The 19840-nt window shown below is 62.6% G+C and overlaps 1 long non-coding RNA gene across 1 annotated transcript; it reads right to left on the bottom strand.

Annotated features, from left to right (window-relative positions):
- Positions 1-1728: 1728 nt before the first annotated feature.
- LOC110598579 (uncharacterized) lies at positions 1729-13771 on the bottom strand. The gene is made up of 2 exons (XR_013423550.1): positions 13475-13771; positions 1729-2018 (listed from the first exon to the last, which is right to left on the bottom strand). It is a non-coding gene; the product is annotated as an uncharacterized LOC110598579 (long non-coding RNA).
- Between the last annotated feature and the right edge of the window lie 6069 nt (positions 13772-19840).

The raw sequence follows: 19840 nt of genomic DNA, 5'->3' as shown, positions 1-19840 counted from the left end.
TTATTTAGAGACAGGGTCTCCCTGAGTTGCTTACGCCTGGCCTTTGTTGAGGCTGGCTTTGAACTCACAATCCTCCTGCCTCAGCCTCCTGAGCCGCTCAGATTACAGACATGCACCACTGAGCCCGGCTTTACCGATTTTGATCCAGGCTCATACCCAAAACCATGCAAGCCCCTAGGCCAGCACTCCAAAATGGGTCTTCCCACCATGTGGCCCTGCCCAGGCAGCGGGAGTTCTCTTTTCACTTCAATAAATCCTGCTCCTTTACTCGTCCTTTTGTCAGTCCATGGCCTTTATTCTTCAAATCTGCAACACCAGAGCCCAGAAGGGAACAGGTAAGGCAGGGACCTGGTCTCCCCTCAAAGCTCAGCTCAGTACCAGGTTGCTGAAGAGAGGCCCTGCTGACTTTCAGCCTGTGATCGGCACAAGCCTCCGTGCCTCTCCAAGATTCCCATCCAAGCTGTCAACGTGGTGGGAGGGGGCAGGCCCCTGGGGGCTGTGGGGCTGGGAGGGCAGTGCAGGCCCGGAGCCCCTGCTATCCACGGGAGGGGCTGGGCTCATCGCCACAACCACAGTTCCTCCTGCATGTGCAAGGGAAGCCTCGGACTCACCTGCGACGGTCTGCAGCCGAAACCTCGGGCAGCGCCAGGTGTGCCTGGTGCATCTTCCAGAGCCCTGTGCAGTGAGCAGTGCGGACACCACCGTCCTGCCCTGACTCCACAGCATTCACGCCGTCTCTTCTCCAGAGGCCAGGGCGAGGCTGACAAGCCAGCACTCTGTTTTCCTTGGTCTTGTTGAGGCTCCTCCACTGGCGGCCCTCCCAGGCCGCCTGCACTGGTGACTGGACAGGGATGGTCCCGCTCTGAGCCTCCTGGCTCTTCTGAGAGCCCCTTGCTGGTTCCCCTTCTTTTAGCACATCATCCGTCCCACTTTGCCCGTGCTCTGGCCATCTGCCTGGAGGTCTCTGCCTCTCCTGGCACACCACGGGGGTGACAAGCGGAGGGGACGGAGGGGACGTGCCCCAATAGTCCCCTTTATGAAAGTAGCTGGCCTTGACCTTGAAAGTATTCATGCTTGGGAGAGTGGGACTTAAAAGCCCCAAAGCCCTGTCCTCCAGCCACAGCCAATCGGGGGTCATGCTTGCTTGGAACCCCAGGAGAACTTTGCCCAAGCGGCTTGGCAGCCACATGGGGGACACCCACAGCTGTGGGGGAGGAGCACTGAACTGGCCATGCTGTTTCTAGGCGTCACACCAGCAGGCAAAGACAGCCCCTCCACGGAAGCCTGGCGGTGGCCGTGGTGATGGCCTGGCTCTACCATGCTAGATTGTCCCACTGCCCTGGAGACAGCAGCCACGTCGGCATCCCACCAACCTGCGGCTCTAGGTCTCAGGACTCGTTAGCTCAAGCACACTCACTGCAGGGGAGGAGAGAACCACAGGAGATAAGGGACATGGAAGACAGACCAAGGTAGAGCCAGATTCAGAGGGGACTTCTCAGGGCCAGCTCCCAGGGCCTTGCTGAAGGGAATTTGGAAAAGAAGGAAAGAAGAAGGATGGGGTGGGGGCGCTCACCAGAGTCCCCTCGTCCAGAGAAACCCTGAGCACTTCCCTGTGCTTTCCGTGAGCCACTTGGGCATTGCTATCTGTCCTGATGACACTGTCTTGGAGATCAGGAACAGGGCCTTGTTCCCCTGGTGTGGAAGGTTAAACACCCGAGAAATGCCGAGGCCAGCATAGAAACCAAGTTTTATTCAAGAAAGAGGTAAGCAGGGAGCCAGGGCTGGGTGTCTGTGGGGAGCGTGTTTCTGGCTCTTTTACACACCCCAGAGCCCCACATCTCCTTCTTCACGTGTTGCCAGGGCAGGAAGAGGCAGGAGCTCAGGGGATCCTCAGCCACTCCTCTTGCTGGGGACCAAGGTTGGCTGTTGGAGGACCAGTGGTAACCGGTCATCCTCCTCCCTTGACCTCCGTCACTCACTGTCCACACTGACACCTGGTCCCCTCAGGCCAGGCAGGGCTGCGGGCGAGAAAGCAACGGGGGTCAGTACAGTGGGCTTATTTTATGATCATCCCTGACCTCATGCTCCCACCATCCTCATCCATCTCTCCCTGACATTCTCCCTTCAAAGGCTGGCCCCTAAATTCTTTCAGGGCATTTGGGCGTCGACTTGTTCTGTTACCTTCTGCTGCCAAGGGTGACACACAGGGGAAGGAACCTGAGTCCTGGTTCTCCACCAGCAGGGACATGGGGAGTCAAGGGACGTGGCTTCAGGGCAATCCAGAGGTCCATGGTGGCCGCTGGTGGGTCAAGGTAAGGGGACAGCACAGGAGGATGGTGGGAACATGTGACCAAGGCTCAGCGGCCCCTCTCCGGGGAGCAGCTTCCACCTTCCTCCAGGGCACCTGGTGGCTTTGCTGGACCAGCACTGGCCTGTTGGAGCCCGGATCCAGTGAGAGCCAGTGTTCCTGCTCCCGGCCCTCTAAGGCCTGGTCAGAGCAGGCCTCTCTCCCGGCCTGCAGCCCCAGGTGTGAAGACAGAAACACTTGGGCTTGGTGACGGCTCAGCCACCTGGGTCCAGCTCTAGACTGCTGCCCGTCTGCTGCTCACACCTGAAGGCGGCCCCCTTGAGGCCAGTGCCTGCCCACAGGAAGCCTTCCCAGAGGCTCCCCTCCACCACCTGCAGCTGGATTCGGTGAGCAAGAACGAGCAGTGGTCAGGCAGTCAGGGTCAGGGCCAGTGGTCAGCAGTCAGGGTCAGGGCCAGTGGTTAGCAGTCAGGGTCAGGGCCAGTGGTCAGGCAGTCAGGGTCAGGGCCAGTGGTCAGGCAGTCAGGGTCAGGGCCAGTGGTCAGCAGTCAGGGTCAGGGCCAGTGGTCAGGCAGTCAGGGTCAGGGCCAGTGGTCAGCAGTCAGGGTCAGGGCCCAGTGGTCAGGCAGTCAGGGTCAGGGCCAGTGGTCAGCAGTCAGGGTCAGGGCCCGTGGTCAGGCAGTCAGGGTCAGGGCCCAGTGGTCAGCAGTCAGGGTCAGGGCCCAGTGGTCAGGCAGTCAGGGTCAGGGCCAGTGGTCAGCAGTCAGGGTGAGGGCCCGTGGTCAGGCAGTCAGGGTCAGGGCCCAGCCAGGTCCTGTGCAGAGGCAGAGACCACACCGACGGACCAGCAGGAGCCAGTGGCCTGCTGGAGGCCTCTTCTCACGGGGTTCTCTGTGGGAACATTCCCACCAACGCAGAGGGAGTTACAGGAAGGCGAAAGGACACGCCAAGGACTTGGGGGCTTTCTGGAAGCCCGTTTAACACGGCTCTTGACCGACACTCAGGGCCAGGAGAACTAGGGCAGCACACAGAGCAGGCGTCTGACACTGGTGCCCCCGGCGTGCCGAGTTCCACCTCTTCTCACTTAGATCCGTCCTATCCGCCTCTTCTTCCCTGCAGTTATTGTCCATGGAATTTATTCTTCAAATTTATGACACAAAAAGCCCAGAAATAAGTTGGTGAAGCGAGAACTTAGTTCATCTCAAATCTCCAGTTTCAGTAGGACAGTGCTGGCCCCCGCCAGCGGCCGTCCCAGCGGCCCCCTGTCCTCATCCTGGCTCCTTGACTCCCAGCCACCCACCAGGACCTGTGCCAGCACTTCTGAGGCTGAGCCCGTGAGAGTGCTGACCTCGGGCCGGCCACATCCGCAGAACCCGCCTCGTCAGGGCCTGGGACTCCTGTTTCCTGGGCCACACAGGCACAGCCCAGTGCCTGCCATCCAGAGCTCCGCAGCAGGGAAACGAGGTGAGATGTCAGGAGGACCCGCGCTCGGCACAGCAGGGGGCGCAGAGGCCCAGGGCAGTCCAAGCAGGCCGCCTCTCTGCTGTGGAACGCAGGCCTCTGGTGGGGCGGGTGGGCAGGGTAGGGGTACTGCCCACGAAGGAGTGCTGGGGAACCACTGGGCGCTCTGCCAAGTCGCACAGCAGGATCGTGGGTAGGCCCTTCCTCTCCCAGCACCCTCTCCGTGGCTGTCCACTGGGAAGGGTTCCACACAGGCCTGGGTCTTGTGGTCCCTAATCCCCTGTCCCCAACCAAAATATAAACTGACCACACTAAGGGGAGTGTCCCACTCCTGGGCTGGGCGGAAGAGCAGAGACATGCCCTGAATGGTCCTGCGTGGAGAGGGGAAGGCCAGGTGGGCATCCGGAGCAGCATCAGGACAGGGGGAGCCAGATGCCCATGGGTGGACGGCCCAGGATTTCCCATTCCTCTCCCAAAACTAGATGCAGCGGAGCCCTCGAGGTGGTCAGAAACACTCTTCTCCAGGCCCTCCCAGCAGCCAGGACAGGCGCCATAGGCCCACCCACCCACCAGCAGCCAGGAAGTTCTGCTCCACACCCAGCCACAGCACCCTCAGTGTCACAACTGGCCTTCTGAGGGGGTGACACCAGCTCGGGGGCTCTCCTGCCTTTCCCGGAGGCTGGGGATGTCCTCCATCGGGTCTTTGCCCTTATCTCACTGGGCCTTTGGTTCCCTGCGGCCACGGCCACTGGGCATTCCTGGAGGCGCCGGGTGCACATGCGTGCGACAGTCTGGCAGCCGTCATCCTTGTCATCCTCGTGGTAATGGGAAAAGTAGAAAGTCCGTGGTCCACTTTCAGAATGGCCTTAAGGAGGATGCAAGATCCAGTCTGGCCATTTTGACCACAGGCCTTTCCTTTGCCCGCCCAATTCTAAAATCAGCCAATCATGCCCAGTGTGACCCTGAGCGCCTCCTATCCTAGCTGGGCAGTGCCGCCTGACAGATAAAGGGGCCCCTCCCGCCCGGCTGGCAAGCTTGCTGCCCAGGCTCGGTGCTAGGCCCAGGTGCGTTTGCCTGGCAGAGCTGTTCTGAGCACCTCTGGATTCCTGGGGCAGCTGGTCTGTCCAGCAGTGGCTCCTCTGCTTGGCCTCCCAGGGGCCTTCAGCCGGGCCCAGACTTGCTCCCTGTGGTGACTGCCAAGGCCAGCCGGGCCCTTCTGGGGAGGGAGAGGGAGGCCTCACACCCTCCACAGGGTGACCCTGGTCTTCAGGGCTGTGCCACTGTCCCTCGGGGGGCTCTGCCCTCCACGGGGCTCCTCCAGGGCTTCAGGGCTGTGCCACTGTCCCTCAGGGGGCCCTGTCCTCCACGGGGCTCCCCCTGGGCTTCAGGGCTGTGCCACTGTCCCTCAGGGGGCTCTGTCCTCCACGGGGCTCCCCCTGGGCTTCAGGGCTGTGCCACTGTCCCTCAGGGGGCCCTGCCCTCCACGGGGCTCCTCCTGGGCTTCAGGTCTGTGCCACTGTCCCTCAGGGGGCTCTGTCCTCCACGGGGCTCCTCCTGGGCTTCAGGGCTGTGCCACTGTCCCTCAGGGGGCTCTGCCCTCCACGGGGCTCCCCTGGGCTTCAGGGCTGTGCCACTGTCCCTCAGGGGGCTCTGTCCTCCACGGGGCTCCCCCTGGGCTTCAGGGCTGTGCCACTGTCCCTCAGGGGTCTCTGTCCTCCACGGGGCTCCTGCTGGGCTTCAGGGCTGTGCCACTGTCCCTCAGGGGGCTCTGCCCTCCACGGGGCTCCTCCTGGGCTTCAGGGCTGTGCCACTGTCCCTCAGGGGGCTGTGTCCTCCACGGGGCTCCCCCTGGGCTTCAGGGCTGTGCCACTGTCCCTCAGGGGGCTGTGTCCTCCACGGGGCTCCCATTGGACTTCAGGGCTGTGCCACTGTCCCTCAGGGGGCTCTGCCCTCCACGGGGCTCCTCCTGGGCTTCAGGGCTGTGCCACTGTCCCTCAGGGGGCTGTGTCCTCCACGGGGCTCCCCCTGGGCTTCAGGGCTGTGCCACTGTCCCTCAGGGGGCTGTGTCCTCCACGGGGCTCCCCCTGGACTTCAGGGCTGTGCCACTGTCCCTCAGGGGGCCCTGTCCTCCACGGGGCTCCCCCTGGGCTTCAGGGCTGTGCCACTGTCCCTCAGGGGGCTGTGTCCTCCACGGGGCTCCCCCTGGACTTCAGGGCTGTGCCACTGTCCCTCAGGGGGCTCTGTCCTCCACGGGGCTCCTCCTGGTATTCAGGGCTGTGCCACTGTCCCTCAGGGGGCTCTGTCCTCCACGGGGCTCCCCCTGGTCTTCAGGGCTATGCCAATGTCCCTCAGGGGGCTCTGTCCTCCACGGGGCTCCTCCTGGGCTTCAGGGCTGTGCCACTGTCCCTCAGGGGGCTCTGTCCTCCACGGGGCTCCTCCTGGGCTTCAGGGCTATGCCAATGTCCCTCAGGGGGCTGTGTCCTCCACGGGGCTCCCCCTGGTCTTCAGGGCTGTGGCACTGTTCCTCAGGGGGCCCTGTCCTCCACGGGGCTCCCCCTGGACTTCAGGGCTGTGCCACTGTCCCTCAGGGGGCTCTGTCCTCCACGGGGCTCCCCCTGGGCTTCAGGGCTGTGCCACTGTCCCTCAGGGGGCTCTGTCATCCACGGGGTGCCACCTGGGCTTCAGGGCTGTGCCACTGTCCCTCAGGGGGCTGTGCCCTCCACGGGGCTCCTCCTGGTCTTCAGGGCTGTGCCACTGTCCCTCAGGGGGCTGTGTCCTCCACGGGGCTCCTCCTGGGCATCAGGGCTGTGCCACTGTCCCTCAGGGGGCTCTCTCCTCCACGGGGCTCCTCCTGGGCTTCAGGGCTGTGCCACTGTCCCTCAGGGGGCTGTGTCCTCCACGGGGCTCCCCCTGGGCTTCAGGGCTATGCCACTGTCCCTCAGGGGGCTGTGTCCTCCACGGGGCTCCTCCTGGGCTTCAGGGCTGTGCCACTGTCCCTCAGGGGGCCCTGTCCTCCACGGGGCTCCTCCTGGGCTTCAGGGCGGTGCCACTGTCCCTCAGGGGGCTCTGCCCTCCACGGGGCTCCTCCTGGACTTCAGGGCTGTGCCACTGTCCCTCAGGGGTCTCTGTCCTCCACGGGGCTCCTGCTGGGCTTCAGGGCTGTGCCACTGTCCTTCAGGGGGCTCTGTCCTCCACGGGGCTCCCCCTGGGCTTCAGGGCTGTGCCACTGTCCCTCAGGGGGCTGTGTCCTCCACGGGGCTCCTCCTGGTCTTCAGGGCTGTGCCACTGTCCCTCAGGGGGCTCTGTCATCCACGGGGTGCCACCTGGGCTTCAGGGCTGTGCCACTGTCCCTCAGGGGGCTGTGTCCTCCACGGGGCTCCCCCTGGGCTTCAGGGCTGTGCCACTGTCCCTCAGGGGGCTCTGTCCTCCACGGGGCTCCTCCTGGGCTTCAGGGCTGTGCCACTGTCCCTCAGGGGGCCCTGCCCTCCACGGGGCTCCCGCTGGGCTTCAGGGCTGTGCCACTGTCCCTCAGGGGGCTCTGTCCTCCACGGGGCTCCCCCTGGGCTTCAGGGCTGTGCCACTGTCCCTCAGGGGTCTCTGTCCTCCACGGGGCTCCTGCTGGGCTTCAGGGCTGTGCCACTGTCCCTCAGGGGGCTCTGTCCTCCACGGGGCTCCCCCTGGGCTTCAGGGCTGTGCCACTGTCCCTCAGGGGGCTGTGCCCTCCACGGGGCTCCTTTTGGGCTTCAGGGCTGTGCCACTGTCCCTCAGGGGGCTCTGTCCTCCACGGGGCTTCTCCTGGGCTTCAGGCCTGTGCCACTGTCCCTCAGGGGGCTGTGCCCACCACGGGGCTCCCCCTGGCTTCAGGGCTGTGCCACTGTCCCTCAGGGGGCTCTGTCCTCCACGGGGCTCCTCCTGGGCTTCAGGGCTGTGCCACTGTCCCTCAGGGGGCTCTGCCCTCCACGGGGCTCCTCCTGGGCTTCAGGGCTGTGCCACTGTCCCTCAGGGGGCTGTGTCCTCCACGGGGCTCCTCCTGGGCTTCAGGGCTGTGCCACTGTCCCTCAGGGGGCTCTGTCCTCCACGGGGCTCCCCCTGGGCTTCAGGGCTGTGCCACTGTCCCTCAGGGGGCTGTGCCCTCCACGGGGCTCCTCCTGGGCTTCAGGGCTGTGCCACTGTCCCTCAGGGGCTCTGCCCTCCACGGGGCTCCCCCTGGGCTTCAGGGCTGTGCCACTGTCCCTCAGGGGGCTCTGTCATCCACGGGGTGCCACCTGGGCTTCAGGGCTGTGCCACTGTCCCTCAGGGGGCTGTGCCCTCCACGGGGCTCCTCCTGGGCTTCAGGGCTGTGCCACTGTCCCTCAGGGGGCTCTGTCATCCACGGGGTGCCACCTGGGCTTCAGGGCTGTGCCACTGTCCCTCAGGGGGCTGTGCCCTCCACGGGGCTCCTCCTGGGCTTCAGGGCTGTGCCACTGTCCCTCAGAGGGCTCTGCCCTCCACGGGGCTCCTCCTGGGCTTCAGGGCTGTGCCACTGTCCCTCAGGGGGCTCTGCCCTCCACGGGGCTCCCCCTGGGCTTCAGGGCTGTGCCACTGTCCCTCAGGGGGCTGTGCCCTCCACGGGGCTCCTCCTGGGCTTCAGGGCTGTGCCACTGTCCCTCAGGGGGCTCTGCCCTCCACGGGGCTCCTCCTGGGCTTCAGGGCTGTGCCACTGTCCCTCAGGAAGCCCTGTCCCCCACGGGGCTCCTCCTGGGCTTCAGGGCTGTGCCACTGTCCCTCAGGGGGCTCTGTCCTCCACGGGGCTCCCTCCTGGTCTTCAGGGCTGTGCCACTGTCCCTCAGGGGTCTCTGTCCTCCACGGGGCTCCCCCTGGGCTTCAGGGCTGTGCCACTGTCCCTCAGGGGGCTGTGTCCTCCACGGGGCTCCTCCTGGTCTTCAGGGCTGTGCCACTGTCCCTCAGGGGGCTCTGTCATCCACGGGGTGCCACCTGGGCTTCACGGCTTTGCCACTGTCCCTCAGGGGTCTCTGCCCTCCATGGGGCTCCTCCTGGACTTCAGGGCTGTGCCACTGTCCCTCAGGGGGCTCTGCCCTCCACGGGGCTCCTCCTGGACTTCAGGGCTGTGCCACTGTCCCTCAGGGGGCTCTGCCCTCCTCGGGGCTCCTCCTGGGCTTCACGGCTTTGCCACTGTCCCTCAGGGGTCTCTGCCCTCCACGGGGCTCCTCCTGGGCTTCAGGGCTGTGCCACTGTCCCTCAGGGGCTGTGCCCTCCACGGGGCTCCTCCTGGGCTTCAGGGCTGTGCCACTGTCCCTCAGGGGGCTCTGTCCTCCACGGGGCCCTCCTGGGGCTTCAGGGCTGTGCCACTGTCCCTCAGGGGGCTCTGTCCTCCACGGGGCTCCTCCTGGGCTTCAGGGCTGTGCCACTGTCCCTCAGGGGTCTCTGCCCTCCACGGGGCTCCTCCTGGGCTTCAGGGCTGTGCCACTGTCCCTCAGGGGGCTGTGCCCTCCACGGGGCTCCTCCTGGGCTTCAGGGCTGTGCCACTGTCCCTCAGGGGGCTCTGCCCTCCACGGGGCTCCCCCTGGGCATCAGGGCTGTGCCACTGTCCCTCAGGGGGCTCTGCCCTCCACGGGGCTCCTCCTGGGCTTCAGGGCTGTGCCACTGTCCCTCAGGGGGCTGTGCCCTCCACGGGGCTCCTCCTGGGCTTCAGGGCTGTGCCACTGTCCCTCAGGGGGCCCTGTCCTCCACGGGGCTCCTCCTGGGCTTCAGGGCGGTGCCACTGTCCCTCAGGGGGCTCTGTCCTCCACGGGGCTCCCCCTGGGCTTCAGGGCTGTGCCACTGTCCCTCAGGGGGCTGTGTCCTCCACGGGGCTCCTCCTGGTCTTCAGGGCTGTGCCACTGTCCCTCAGGGGGCTCTGTCATCCACGGGGTGCCACCTGGGCTTCAGGGCTGTGCCACTGTCCCTCAGGGGGCTGTGTCCTCCACGGGGCTCCTCCTGGTCTTCAGGGCTGTGCCACTGTCCCTCAGGGGTCTCTGCCCTCCACGGGGCTCCTCCTGGTCTTCAGGGCTGTGCCACTGTCCCTCAGGGGGCCCTGCCCTCCACGGGGCTCCTCCTGGTCCTTCAGGGCTGTGCCACTGTCCCTCAGGGGGCTCTGTCCTCCACGGGGCTCCCCCTGGGCTTCAGGGCTGTGCCACTGTCCCCTCAGGGGTCTCTGCCCTCCACGGGGCTCCCCCTGGGCTTCAGGCTGTGCCACTGTCCCTCAGGGGGCCCTGCCCTCCACGGGGCTCCTGCTGGGCTTCAGGGCTGTGCCACTGTCCCTCAGGGGGCTCTGCCCTCCACGGGGCTCCTCCTGGTCTTCAGGGCTGTGCCACTGTCCCTCAGGGGGCTCTGTCCTCCACGGGGCTCCCCCTGGGCTTCAGGGCTGTGCCACTGTCCCTCAGGGGGCTGTGTCCTCCACGGGGCTCCTCCTGGGCTTCAGGCTATGCCAATGTCCCTCAGGGGGCTCTGTCCTCCACGGGCTCCCCCTGGGCTTCAGGGCTGTGCCACTGTCCCTCAGGGGGCTGTGCCCTCCACGGGGCTCCTTTTGGGCTTCAGGGGCTGTGCCACTGTCCCTCAGGGGGCTCTGTCCTCCACGGGGCTTCTCCTGGGCTTCAGGCCTGTGCCACTGTCCCTCAGGGGGCTCTGTCCTCCACGGGGCTCCCCTGGGCTTCAGGCTGTGCCACTGTCCCTCAGGGGGCTGTGCCCTCCACGGGGCTCCTTTTGGGCTTCAGGGCTGTGCCACTGTCCCTCAGGGGGCTCTGTCCTCCACGGGGCTTCTCCTGGGCTTCAGGCCTGTGCCACTGTCCCTCAGGGGGCTGTGCCCTCCACGGGCTCCCCCTGGCTTCAGGGCTGTGCCACTGTCCCTCAGGGGGCTCTGTCCTCCACGGGGCTCCTCCTGGGCTTCAGGGCTGTGCTACTGTCCCTCAGGGGGCTCTGCCCTCCACAGGGGCTTCTCCTGGTCTTCAGGGCTGTGCCACTGTCCCTCAGGGGGCTCTGTCCTCCACGGGGCTCCTCCTGGTCTTCAGGGCTGTGCCACTGTCCCTCAGGGGGCTCTGTCCTCCACGGGGCTCCTCCTGGTCTTCAGGGCTGTGCCACTGTCCCTCAGGGGGCTCTGCCCTCCACGGGGCTCCTCCTGGGCTTCAGGGCTGTGCCACTGTCCCTCAGGGGGCTGTGTCCTCCACGGGGCTCCTCCTGGGCTTCAGGGCTGTGCCACTGTCCCTCAGGGGCCTGTCCTCCACGGGGCTCCTCCTGGGCTTCAGGGCTGTGCCACTGTCCCTCAGGGGGCTCTGCCCTCCACGGGGCTCCTCCTGGGCTTCAGGGCTGTGCCACTGTCCCTCAGGGGGCTCTGTCCTCCACGGGGCTCCTCCTGGTCTTCAGGGCTGTGCCACTGTCCCTCAGGGGTCTCTGTCCTCCACGGGGCTCCCCCTGGGCTTCAGGGCTGTGCCACTGTCCCTCAGGGGGCTCTGTCCTCCACGGGGCTCCTCCTGGTCTTCAGGGCTGTGCCACTGTCCCTCAGGGGCTCTGTCATCCACGGGGTGCCACCTGGGCTTCAGGGCTGTGCCACTGTCCCTCAGGGGGCTGTGTCCTCCACGGGGCTCCTCCTGGGCTTCAGGCTGTGCCACTGTCCCTCAGGGGGCTGTGTCCTCCACGGGGCTCCTCCTGGGCTTCAGGCTGTGCCACTGTCCCTCAGGGGGCTGTGTCCTCCACGGGGCTCCTCCTGGGCTTCAGGGCTGTGCCACTGTCCCTCAGGGGGCCCTGTCCCCCACGGGCTCCTCCTGGGCTTCAGGGCTGTGCCACTGTCCCTCAGGGGGCTCTGTCCTCCACGGGGCTCCTCCTGGTCTTCAGGGGCTGTGCCACTGTCCCTCAGGGGTCTCTGTCCTCCACGGGGGCTCCCCCTGGGCTTCAGGGATGTGCCACTGTCCCTCAGGGGGCTGTGTCCTCCACGGGGCTCCTCCTGGTCTTCAGGGCTGTGCCACTGTCCCTCAGGGGGCTCTGTCATCCACAGGGTGCCACCTGGGCTTCAGGGCTGTGCCACTGTCCCTCAGGGGGCTCTGTCCTCCACGGGGCTCCTCCTGGGCTTCAGGGCTGTACCACTGTCCCTCAGGGGGCTGTGCCCTCCACGGGGCTCCTCCTGGGCTTCAGGGCTGTGCCACTGTCCCTCAGGGGGCTCTGTCCTCCACGGGGCTCCTCCTGGGCTTCACGGCTTTGCCACTGTCCCTCAGGGGGCTCTGCCCTCCTCGGGGCTCCTCCTGGGCTTCACGGCTTTGCCACTGTCCCTCAGGGGTCTCTGCCCTCCACGGGGCTCCTCCTGGGCTTCAGGGCTGTGCCACTGTCCCTCAGGGGGCTGTGTCCTCCACGGGGCTCCTCCTGGGCTTCAGGGCTGTGCCACTGTCCCTCAGGGGGCTCTGTCCTCCACGGGGCTCCTCCTGGGCTTCAGGGCTGTGCCACTGTCCCTCAGGGGTCTCTGCCCTCCACGGGGCTCCTCCTGGGCTTCAGGGCTGTGCCACTGTCCCTCAGGGGGCTGTGCCCTCCACGGGGCTCCTCCTGGGCTTCAGGGCTGTGCCACTGTCCCTCAGGGGGCTCTGCCCTCCACGGGGCTCCCCCTGGGCTTCAGGGCTGTGCCACTGTCCCTCAGGGGGCTCTGCCCTCCACGGGGCTCCCCCTGGGCTTCAGGGCTGTGCCACTGTCCCTCAGGGGGCTGTGCCCTCCACGGGGCTCCTCCTGGGCTTCAGGGCTGTGCCACTGTCCCTCAGGGGGCTCTCTCCTCCACGGGGCTCCTCCTGGGCTTCAGGGCTGTGCCACTGTCCCTCAGGGGGCTCTGCCCTCCACGGGGCTCCTCCTGGGCTTCAGGGCTGTGCCACTGTCCCTCAGGGGGCTCTGCCCTCCACGGGGCTCCCCCTGGGCTTCAGGGCTGTGCCACTGTCCCTCAGGGGGCTGTGCCCTCCACGGGGCTCCTCCTGGGCTTCAGGGCTGTGCCACTGTCCCTCAGGGGGCTCTGTCCTCCACGGGGCTCCCCCTGGGCTTCAGGGCTGTGCCATCTTAGCAGAGAGACTGAGAAATCTAGTCCCAGATTTCAAGTAGGCAGTAGACCGCGAGGGATCAGGAGCCACAACAGTCACCTGGGGCCACAAGCACACAGGGGAAGGACCAGGCCAGGCCGACCAGAGCTAGAGTCAATGGGCGTGAGAAGGAGGGGCAGGCGGCCAGCTCTTCATGGGGGCCTGACCACACTGACCTCCCAAGCATCGGACACAGAGTCATTGTGCACCGTCCTTCACAAAAACCCAGCAGCCTGAGGGGCGGCTCCACACGCACCCTGCCTGAGAAGCAAGTTTTTAAATCCATAACCTGGAACTGCCCCTCCATCGTAAAGGGGTTTGTTGTGCAAACAATTCTTCCTGTGTTTAGAGCCCCCAACTCTGCCACCGGACAGGACAGGATAGGACACGGGTCAGCCGAAGTCAGTCCCACCTGCAGTCTTAGAACATGCCTTGGGAATGCATTAGGGGCAATGCTCACTGACAGAGCAACGGGAGTCCCCTCCCCAGCCATCCAGGACATGGCGAGTCAGGCGAGTGCCTTGTCCACCTTGCTACTTACGGGAACTGCAACCCAACTCTGAATTCCCATGGACCCACAGATCTCCAGGAAAAGATGGTCTCTAAACCTCCGTCCCTACACTTACTGTTCGTGAAGCTTATGGGTCCACTCAGCATGTCCCCCAGAAATCCGCTCTCACATTCCTGCTTCAACAGGAGAACTGTGTTTCCTAAAATACTGAACGAACCAGCTCTGCCTGCTCCCATCTCCTCTGCTCAGTCAACCAAAGACCTTGACACGGTTTGTCCTCTATCTGCCTGGGAGCCGGCCCAGCAACACAAAGCTGCTCTCTGTCCTACTCCTGAGACGGGAGCACAGAGTCAGGAACAGGCTGCTCCAGGGCAGGAGCGTCCCAAGCATGGTCGGGAAAGGCAGAGGCGGAGCGCACCTTGGAGATGAGCAGGGAGAAGGCGGATTCCAGGAGTCTCTTCCAGCTCTACTAGGTACACACCAGGCCGAACCCCAGCCTCTGAACACAGTCTCGCCTGGAGATGGGATCAGTGCAGACGTACCCAGTTAAGGCCAGGAGGGTGGACCCCCATCCAGCAGCACTGCGTCCTGTACAAAGAGGAGAGGACACTGAGGCACACATATACAAGAGACGTGTCAAGATCAGCAGCCACGGAAATAAGTAAACTGGAGTCAAGACACCTGGAGCCAGGGCTGGAAGGGCAGAGACCCTGGAGCCCAGGGTGGAGTCCAGCCTGCCATCCCTGGAGGGTCCCTATAGCCCTGGGAGGGAGTCCAGCCCTGCCATCCCTGGAGGGTCCCTATAGCCCAGGGTGGAGTCCAGCCTGCCATCCCTGGAGGGTCCCTATAGCCCTGGGTGGGAGTCCAGCCCTGCCATCCCTGGAGGGTCCCTATAGCCCTGGGAGGGAGTCCAGCCCTGCCATCCCTGGAGGGTCCCTATAGCCCTGGGTGGGAGTCCAACCTGCCATCCCTGGAGGGTCCCTATAGCCCTGGGAGGGAGTCCAGCCCTGCCATCCCTGGAGGGTCCCTATAGCCCTGGGTGGGAGTCCAGCCCTGCCATCCCTGGAGGGTCCCTATAGCCCAGGGTGGAGTCCAGCCCTGCCATCCCTGGAGGGTCCCTATAGCCCAGGGTGGAGTCCAGCCCTGCCATCCCTGGAGGGTCCCTATAGCCCAGGGTGGAATCCAGCCCTGCCATCCCTGGAGGGTCCCTATAGCCCTGGGAGGGAGTCCAGCCTGCCATCCCTGGAGGGTCCCTATAGCCCTGGGTGGGAGTCCAGCCCTGCCATCCCTGGAGGGTCCCTATAGCCCAGGGTGGAGTCCAGCCCTGCCATCCCTGGAGGGTCCCTATAGCCCAGGGTGGAATCCAGCCCTGCCATCCCTGAAGGGTCCCTATAGCCCAGGGTGGAGTCCAGCCTGCCAACCCTCGAGGGTCCCTCCCAAGCCCTAGGTGGGGGTCCAACCCCGCTATGCCTGGGCTTCTCGCTCCGGGATGGCTAGAGAATGCGTGTCTGTGGCTGCAGGCTTCTCAGGCTGTGACTTTCCCACTGTCCCTGCACTCTGCATGCCCAGCACCCTTGAGCTTTCAAGGGTAGGAGTCGGACTGGTGGAGTGCAGCTGCCCTTGAGCTTTGTGCCTTCTGCCTGTCCTGGAGAGTTCAACAGCACTGTGTGACGTGGAAACAGCTGTGTTCTTCCTCAGGAGTGGCACGGTTGCTGTAAATGCTTTGGACACTCTCCAGAATAATATTTATAGAGCTCTTCCAGCCTGTGTCGGCCCAGGTTCCTCTTTCAAGTTCACTGAAGCAAAGCTCATCAGTTTGTGAAAGCCAGCATCAGCAAACCTCGGCCTCTGACGGGAGACGCCCGCCCCTGCTCCTCGCCTGATAACCGTGCTCACGTGCTCCTGGCTGGTGGTCTAAGGCACCTTCTGTCTTAGGGCTCTTCACCCAGCCCGGTGGGACTGTTGGCTCCAGGACCACCTCCCCAGCCCTTCCTAGCCCTCCAGCAGCGGCAGGGTCAGGTCAGCCCAGAGTGTTCTCTCCAAGGACGGCTCCGACCTGAGAGCAGAGGACGGCGTCCACCTTCTGGCCACCAGAAGCGAGGAGCATGGAGCTCTCCTGGTGCCTGCCTTTGCCTGCCCAGTCAGAGGGAAAGGTGAGCCCTCTGCGAGTCTGTCACTTACATCCATGACGCAGACCTGCAGTGGGAGTCAGTCCAGGGCCACCCTGTGTTGGGGCAGCTTTCCAGATGAGCAGCAGTTACCGCCCAAGCCACAGCCTCACCCTGAACCCTGGTACCAGGCCCCCTCCAAGGCAGCTCCACAGACATGAACAAGAGAGCCCAGCCGCCATGCCAGGCCTCCTGAGCTGCAGGGAGTGGGCTCAGGATTGCTGCTGCAGGGAAACCACGGCATCTCCACCACCTGGGACCCCACCTCTGCCCGCTCTCTCCAAGCCTCAGGACCCAGGACAGAACCTCAGGCCTTGGGTCCAGGAGGTGCAGCCTGCCAGGGAGTCGGACAGCATTTCTGTGGAGGGTTGGTGCAGATTCCACGAGCCTCTTGCATGTGACTATTTGGCACAGAATCCCACTGCAAGTGTCAGACGGCAATGTTTCGCCCAGGGGACAAGACAGGGCAGAAGTCCTCATGGACCTGGGACCAGGAGTCTGAGCTTTGGAGCTGGGAATGCCTGGAAAGTGGGACAAGCCGGCATCTTGGCCAAGGCCTGTGTTTCCACAGAAGGGCTGTGACCTTTGGGTGCCCCACCACAGCCCAGCAATCGATGACTTCCCACTCACAGACAGAGGCAGAGGTGACCAGGGTCCCACCAGGTCCCTCCACCGCAGTCTGGGTATGGAAACCACCATGGCACCCACGTTGGGGCCTGGCAGGAGCAGCACAACCTGCGGGGAGGCAGCCTCCCTTGAGCGCGCCCAGCGCTCCCGCACTGCACACAGCAGCAGCCACCGGGAAGCGGGCGAGTGGACAGGGAAGCTTCCCAACAAGGCCTTGCAAGCGGAAACCAGCAGCTGTCTGAAGGGGGAGTGTCGTGACCAAGTGGGCCACAGGGACGCAGGACCTGCTGGACGTTGGAGACGAATCGCGGTGGTGCACGGACTGATGAAGGGGAAAAGACCCCCTCGATAGATGCAGAAGAAACTTCTGCCACTCCCAGCATTCTCCCCTGATTTTAAGAAGGAAGGCCTCGTGGAATACTGGAAATAGAAGCTACTTTCCCAGCCTGCAAGGATCACCAACTCAAACGGGTCCTGCTCCCAGGTGCGCAGCATGAAGCCACACGGTGTCTGGAAGACATCCTGTGGCACTCGGCCCGGCAGAGCTGACCCCAAGAGGAAAACCCACTAATGAAAACATTCCAAGTCGCTTCCAAGCCCAGGGCTCTGCTCTGTGGGCAAACCGAGGCCCAAGACTGATTTCAGGTGTACTGGAGACCATGGTCACAAGGCAGCATGGTGAACAGGAGGGACGCAAGACAGCCACAGGGCCCCCAACCCTGGCCTGTGACCGGGGCCACTCACAGGCTGGAGAGGAGAGCCTGGGGAAACCAGATGTCTACCTGTAGAAGAATGAGACTCTCTCACCCTGCACGGGCCGACTCAGAGTGGACCAAGACCTCACACAAGACCCAAAACTTTGGAAGAAAACATGGGGAAATGCTCAAGGCCCAGGAACCCAGCCCAGGACTCCAGGAAGCAGGAGCGAGAACCCAGGTCCGAGCACCAGTGAGTGCCCACCTAAGGGACACCGGTGGAGAGAAGGGGGAGGGAGAGCTGGCCAGCGGGTCCTCTGCAGCGGGTTAGAGTGGATAGATAAAGGACTAAGACGTAACACTGGCCAGTCAGCAGGCAAATGGAATGAACAGATGCTTCTCGAAACACCTATGAGTGGCCAATAAGTATTTGAAAAAGATACTCCACATCATCCACCATCAGGGAAATGCAAATGAAAACCACATTGAGACTCCCTCTCACCCCAGCCAGAGGGCGGCTCCTCACACAGTTAGAAAGAGAGCCACCAAGGGCCCCACTATACCACCCGGAGGGATTAAAGCCACCATACTGTAGAGATACCAGCATGCCCATGTTTATCATGTACAACTCACATTAGCCAAGTCACAGGATCAGCCCAGGTGTATGTGAGTATGAAGAAAATGTGGTATATGTACACAGTGGACTATTATGCAACCAGAAAGAACGAAATTGTGTTGTTTACAGGGAAATGAATGGAATCAGAGACCATCAAGTTAAGCCAAATGAGCCAGACACACAAGGACAGGCATCACATGTTTTCCTGCACAGGTGGGATCTGGGGATGACAGGAAAGAGGCAGGGAGACTATCAGAGGAGAGGCAGGAAACCAGGGGCTGGGGTGGCTCTGGCCACAGTACATCATTTGCATGTATGTGTATGCCACAACAAAACCCCTTGTTCTGTATCATTAAAATGCACTAATTTTAAAAAATTCTGTTCTTTGAAAGACAATTTTGACAGAATGAAAACACCAGCCACAGACTGGGAATATTTGCAAACCACACATCTGATAAGGGACTTGTATCGAAAACATGCAAAGAATTCTTGAAATTCAACAAACAGCAATCAGAAAAGCAATTATCCCAAGCTAAAAGAAAGGAAGAAACAACACTTAAACACACACTTCACCAGAGAAGGTATTTGAATGGCAGCAGCTCATGAGAGTTTGCTCCAATTCCTAAGTTGCTGGGGAAGTACATGTTTAAACAAGGGGTGCTCCTATAGACCTGGGAGGCAGACCTTGAAGCTGCCCATGGCCAACACGCAGCAGGTGCAGCACACACGCTGCTGTGGTGATGGGAAGTGGCAGAGCCCTTGGAGGGGTTGAGTTTCCTTAAAAGTGCTTACAATGCTGCTCCTAGGTGTTTCACGAAGAGAAAACGTAGTCGCATGGGATGACTTGCGCCCAAATGTTCATGGCAGATTTGTAATGATAAAAACTCCAGAAACAAGCCAAATGTCCATGAAGGGGTGAGTGATAAACAGTGTCAGATCCACGCAACTGAGCATCACTGCTGATACACGCACCAGCACAGACAGCTCTGAAGACACAGGTACTGACAGAGGATAAAGGAACATGCACACCACATGCTTCCTTTCATGAACCCCTCTAAGAAACGCAGAATAGCCCGTAGTGACAGGAAGCTGGCCATGGCTTTGACCAGGGACCCAGACTCAAGGCAGAGCAGAGATCCAGGAGACAGGAACTGCAGAAGGCTGTAGGGAAACCTTTCTGGATCTGAGCGTGTCTTCAACGTGACCGTGATGTCTTCACAAGTGTACACATGTGTCTCAAATGTGCCAAAATCTGACAAAATCACTGTGATTTCCATTATACCCCCAAAATAGCTGCAAAGGCACCGATTGGCTGGTCAATGCCCAGCATCTTTTCAGGCAAGACAGCAAGTGCCTGCAGGTGCTGGATGCAGGGCTGGTTCTATTGTGGTGGCGTTGTGACCCCAAGAAGGCAAGAGCAGCAGGGGCCTGTGGACCCTGAACTGCTCCCAACACCTCGTTTCCACCCCACCCCATCCCTGCTTTCTGGGCAGGAAAGAGGAGCTGCCAGATAGGGTATCTGCTGCCTGGTCTGAACTCCTGCCCCTAGTGGGGCTGGACTGTCCACTTCATTGCTGTCTCAGGCACAAGATAGTGCTGGTGGCTCTTTCCACTTTTGAAACACATTATCTAGATGGTTTTCCATTTCTGACCCACAGCACACACTCTGCAATGGTCACTAGGCAGAAGTTCTCTGGGTGGGAATTCTCCTCTGCTCTCCATAGCTGCTCCCTGCAATGCTCAGTGATCTCGATCAAGTTGAGCATCTGCACCATGGGAGGCACTACTATTGGGAGCTACCTGGGTAGAAAAGATGCATTGAGAATATGGGGGGCGGGGTGGACCAGGCTAAGGCCGGCAGGGCACCTGGAAGACTGCATCCTGCAGAGGCCATGCTGACGCCTGGTCACCTGATGTAGGCGCTGCACGACTGCAGACTGCCCAGAGAAGCTGAGTGCTCCGGAAGCCCGCTGTCTTCTTCAGACCCTCACCAGCATGCGGAAACTCTGATGGGAGTTCACACCTTCCTTGAAGCCTGCCATGTCCCTGGCTTAGGCCCCACAAACATGGCAAGAGCTGGCTCCCTGCGGTGCTCCTAGTTCATTGACACCACGCTCCACCGCTCCACGGTAAGGGAGGGCAGGAAAATTGACATCACCAACGTTCCGTCTGCTTGAGCTCTGTGGTGTTTGCAGGCGGAGGCAGCCTACACTCAGGCCAAATGTGCATGACTTCACCGATTTCTAGTTCTCCTTGAAGATCATTCCTAGGGACATTTATCATTTCTCCGGAATCCGCATGTTCCATGAGGGTTAACCCCACCTTCAAACCAAGGACCTGGTCAAAAAATTCCCCTAGCAATGACATTCCATTCT

This window comes from Ictidomys tridecemlineatus, chromosome 6 (assembly GCF_052094955.1).
Source record: "Ictidomys tridecemlineatus isolate mIctTri1 chromosome 6, mIctTri1.hap1, whole genome shotgun sequence".
Taxonomy (NCBI): domain Eukaryota; kingdom Metazoa; phylum Chordata; class Mammalia; order Rodentia; family Sciuridae; genus Ictidomys; species Ictidomys tridecemlineatus.
Note: the sequence above shows the minus strand (reverse complement) of the source record. Positions and strands in the feature narration are given on the sequence as shown.